The following is a 5,939-nucleotide window of genomic DNA, read 5'->3' on the forward strand; positions in this document are numbered from 1 at the left end:
GGCTTGTTTCAATTTCAATCTTATAAAATCCTCGAATGGGTCGGGTTGGTTATGTCCATGGGTTTGGAAAAGGTTTTGGGTTTTTGTTTGATTTATTTCATGATAAAATAAAAATATTGAAATCTTCTTAATTGTTATTTATTTATTAAGGCAGTGTTTGTTTAGGCTGCGTTTGGTACCGGACAAGAATGAGATAGAAACTGAAATATTATTATTTAACCCTCATTTGATATATATATATATATATATATATATATATAGGGGCCTATTCAAGGGAGAACTGAGTTGTTTGTGGTAACTGTGAGAACCAATATTAATCACAAATCAATAGATAAATTAAGAAATTTATAAATTTGGTAATTTTAAATTAAAATCTTAATGCAAGGATATTTTTGGTATTTTAAAACTCTCATTTCTCCTCTCTTCTCTCTCCGGCCACCGTCCTCCGGTGATACCACTATGATACCACTGTGATACCTAAAAATATTGACTCTGTTAAACAAAAAATACATTGTGATACCTAATCATATATAAGATGCATAGTGATACCATTGTGTTACATCTTCGATCGACCACACAAACGACATCAATGTGATACCCAAACACACATATGATGCATTGTGATACCATTGTAGTATCACCGGAGGACGGTGGCCGGAGAGAGAAGAGAGGAGGGAGGAAAGTTTTAAAATACCAAAAATATCCTTGCATTAATATTTTAATTCAAAATTGTCAAAATTATAAATTTCCTAATTTATCTATTGATTTGTGGTTAATATTGTTCTCACAGTTACCACAAACAATTCAGTTCTCCCTTGAATTGGCCCCTATATATATATATATATATATATATATAACCTTAACATGGTATTTGTTTTACTGATCATCATCGCTAGTTGCGGCTGCGACCATCAGCCACCCCCACCTCCACAACCACCACTAACCACCACCGACCACTGACCACCTGCATAACCACCATCGTCACTACCACTATTGGTCATCTCCACCTTCTCTTCTATTGCAACAACCACTTCTACCACCTCCACAACCATTGAAGGCCACCGACCACCACCGTCCATTGCCACCACCACTACCACTGTTGGCCACCTCCACCTTCTCTTCTATTACAACTCATCCACCACCTCCACAACCATTGTCGGTCCACCGACCAACACCGTTTGTCGCCACCACCATGGGCCACCTCACCTCCACCATAACCACCATCATTGCCAACCACAACCATCGCCACCACTATCAGCTACCACTACCATATCTACCATATTCAAGTCCTCCACAACTACCACCGTCCATCTCCACCACCACTAGTATCATTGGCCACCGCCACCACCACCTCCACCATAACTACCACCACTGCCCACCATCACACTACCTCCACCACACACGCCACAACTACCTCCTCCACCACTGTCGACCGTCATTATCCACCATCTTCACGTTATCCACAACCACCATCGTCCACCAATTACCAATACTTCTATCTCCACAACCATTGTTGTTGCGACAATTTTCATCGTGCGTTCACCAATTGATAAGGATCTTCCAAACCGAATTACATGTAATTTCTCCATTGTATGATGTTTTTTCAAACTACCATCAATTATATAAAAGATTTCATTCAAATCTGGTACTATTTTATATCTGTCTATATGAAAATTGTGTAAAAATGTTTATAAATTAAATTATTACTTTATTTGTGTTAATTACAACTATTATATGATATATAAAATCATAAAATAACTTTTGAGGGCATACTTATCTAGTTTTATCATGTTCAGTCTTAATCGTACCAAAAACCAAATTGACACTTGTTCAATCTCGTCCAATTATGTCCAATCATGTCTACGTACCAAATACTACCTTATAACTTAATAAATTGAAAGAAGTGAGGAATCCTTTTTTTGACTCCAACTCTCTCATTCCGGTCGTCGCTTTTTTATGGTTGCTTCCAAAGTTGTTGCTTCTGCTTTAGCCACTCGAATTTTCGATATTCCTTTTTATTCCTCATCAAACGGATGGCATCTTCTCCTGGAAATCCTAGCTATTCTTAGCATGATATTGAGAAATCTCCCGATTGTTGATATTAATACATGCATTTTTTTATCAAATACCTTGTGATTCATGTTTTTTTACTGTATTTTCCATTTGACTGTAAGTCAATGATATCTGGTTCTTTTTTATTTATCTGTTTTCCTTGTATTTGTCTGTTAATATGTTTTCAAACTAAGTGTCCACAATAAAAATAACGCATGATTTTAAGCATGTATAATTATTTTATTTTTTTTGTTACAATTTTACACTTAAGTAATACTTCTATCTTATCAACTCCTAAATATTTGTTCATGAAAAAAAATGTTATATTCATATGATTCAAACAAACTGTTTCACTTTTTCTCAGCAGGTGTGGATGTGTCCAGTTCACAAGGGAACGGTATTCCCATGGTTTGAACTCCAAGTGATGTTAACATTGCTTGTTTTGTTAATGACACCGAGCCACATCGCAATAAACTGATTGGATGGTGTGTGTTTTTGGGTAACCATAGAAATTTGGATCAGCTTACATGCATCGACTAAACTACTGGGCGGCCATAAATGGTGTGTAATCATTGCAAGTAAATCTGTATGGCTACAAGGGATTTCTCAGTGTCTAAATTCAAATTCATGAAAGATAAGATTTCTACTACATCCCTGAAATAGTGTGTCATAACCTAATCAGTTGATTTGATAGTGCTTGAACGGGTTGGGAAAGGTTAAGTTGGTTATCTCTTTGTAATGTAGTACAAATACATTTGAGCAGATGTAATTTCATCAAGATAATATATATATATATATATATATATATATATCTAATTTTACTCTCTTTGAATTTCTCCATCTAGATCTACAAATGTTTTATGGTATTATAGCTGAGGAAGGTCTCGTTACCTTTTTACAGTGTTCACCATACGCATATGATAAGCAACTTGTTTACTCTAGGTTTTTTTTAACGAGATTTATTCTATTCAGTGCATATCTGGTTTTCTTTGTGAAGAGCAACAGAGATCGAAGCTTTATGTATGTGATTCCTTCGTTGTAGTGGTCTTGCGAGTTTCTTCATGAACAACAACGATCGAAAAGTATTTGTCAACAACAACATTTGGCTGAATTGTCGGTTCAACCCCCATGGTGGAGGCTTATCTTTGCTATACATTAACTTCAAAAAGTCGTTTTCGTCAAGAAATCTTTCCACGAGATAATTTTATAATTGGTTGGTTCTCTTACATATGCATGTTGCCTTAATCCCATGATTGAACAGTTAGATTTACGGTTTATATAATGCGAGCATGCATATATAAATTCAGTACTAAACAATTTTTATGTTTTTATAGATATTATACGAATAAAAGCAGATGATTATTGACCTACAAAAAGTTGTGATCAATTTCTAAATTTCTCGCCTGACCCTTTCATATATTTTTCTACCTCATTCACTCTCGACATTTGTACTGAAGTACGTGTCAGTGTTAGTTCTAGCCTTAGATTCTGTCGATCCCTGACTTGAATCAATACATAATTTATGTTTATCACAGTACACAGTTTGTTTTAACAACTTAACCATTTGTAGGGATTACTTTTAGTAGTTTATATGATGTCCTCGACATTGTGGACATCTACCCAGAGATGTTGTCTTCGGTTACTATTCAACCATGTTAGCGCTGTTCAAAATGGTTCATCAGTTTCGAGCATACTGAGTTTGAGGTTTAATGGCTTCTACTTTGCCATTGAAATTCATAACGCTTCATAACTAGCCTAATACATGAAATGGTCATCGTCGTAGGAAAAGATCTTCTGATGTCATGGTTACGAAAAATAAGTCCCGAGACCATGCGGGACCTGTGTGACGAGGGTCTACTTTTTCGTACGGGGCCCTCTTGAGTATGTCTCTAGGATTCAACTCGTGAACAACACGACCATATTCATTGAGATTATGTTTAGTCAGTTTTCTCGTTAAAAAAAAACTACAAATTGGTTGTACAACGTCTAATATTTGTTACATTGTTTTTTGACGAATATTCGAAGTATTTTGCTTATTTACATGTAACACCCGTAATTTTCTTACTATCTTTTATTTCGAGTTCATCTATAAATGCAGTTCTTTAGTGCTAAGTTAAGCTCGTTTAAATGTTTTTGGGCGTTTTAGTGTTGATACTCTCAACGAAACGAACTAATAAGGATGAAAAAAATGGGCCAATCAGTTTCAGAGCTAGCTTGTTCGCTAGTTTAACTAGCGGTGAAACTAGCGAATACCACTGTTTGATTTCATTGATAGTGCTCGGGATAATTTCAGAGCTAGTTTGTTTGCTAGTTTAACTAGCGAATGCCTCTATTTAATTTCAATCAAAGTGCTCAGGCTAGTTTCAAAGCTATTTTGTTCGCTAGTTTAACTAGTGGTGAAACTAGCGAATACCACGGGCCAGCGTTTTAAGGGCCGATTTTTGGGTTTTCACTCTCATTTTCTCACCAAACTCTCTTCTCTCCCAAATTTCTTCCTCCCTTTTAATTGAATGCGGTTTCCTTAGTATTTTTGTGTTCCGCCATAACCAATGGTAGATCGAGTCTCCCCTGTTGTTTTATGATTCATTGCGCCCTTCCAAGGGTAAAGGCGATCTGATTATGTAAATTACCTGATTAAAGTATGTTTATGGTTTTAAATGTTTTACCGCTTTATTCAATAACAATTTGATCTCACTAGGTTTTAAGCCTAATATTTTTTTGTTCTCAAATAACATGTATATCCGGTTCACTTAGCGGCACATTCCCAAGAGTTGAGTGGGGCATTGTTGCCAGTAAAGGCATTTTTTGGAATTACACCTTTGTGTGTAATTGTGGAGTTTGCGAGATGCATTTCTTTTGAGGATTTTAGTGACACCCGAATGTAATCTATATTTCAAATTAGTATAGATTAATCGGTTGTTGGCTAACATCCATTATTCAGATATAAATAATAAACTCTTACACTATTTTCCCCACTCTCGAATGATTTTATATTCGTAGGTTATTTTTCCATTTTAATATTCGATTTAAGTTGTCTTCTATTTTAGGGGTATTACATTACATATCATCAATTATAAGTTATTGTGTTCCAACCCTCCATCCACAGATATTCACATTCAGTGTTTTTCTACTGATATTTAATACATTTAATTAAACTTGCAACCATAAAATATCAGTTTAATGGTATTTGTTATATCACAAATGTCATTTATTTGAACAATTATTGAAAGTGATCTAAGTGGGGAACATGTCTTATGATACATTCTTTAAAAGGGATCAATATATAGTTATTACCATAATAAAAAGTTTTGGTAAAAGAAATAACATTCTAATTTATGATGATTCTTGTTTATGTTTACTGCTTGAATACTTAACGGGAAGTTTGAATTCACTATGTATGTTCCTTACGCAGTATAGGTGAATATATAGGCTTGAAGCCTGAAACCAGTTCAGGATCCGTTAGAATCAGTTACAAGAGGTTTTGAATCAATTACTAAAAGGCCGACCAATCATAATCTTTCGAAGCTGAATTCCATGTCACGCTAAATGTGGCTTTTCTCATTTCCTATGTTACGTCAAACATGGGACGATAAGTTTTATCCTGTCCTTTAAAGATATATATGCATTATCACAAACCTTTTTAACATCTAGTCATCTACCAAAGAGTTTGAACAATTAGAACTTGACTTGACTTTAAATACGGTCCTTTTTGAAAAGAACGGAGGATCCTTTTGAACAACCTGTTATAATAAGAAAACCTTGCATATTGAAATTAAAGTGAATAAAATAATGATTCCAACATCTTTAAAAATGGTAAAAGAGAGATGTGGCAACCAATTTTTTTAGGTCCATATCTCTAAAAACCAAATAGAAGATTCCACAAGGAA

Source organism: Cynara cardunculus, assembly GCF_001531365.2.
Source record: "Cynara cardunculus var. scolymus isolate 2C chromosome LG 15, CcrdV1, whole genome shotgun sequence".
Taxonomy (NCBI): Eukaryota; Viridiplantae; Streptophyta; class Magnoliopsida; order Asterales; family Asteraceae; genus Cynara; species Cynara cardunculus.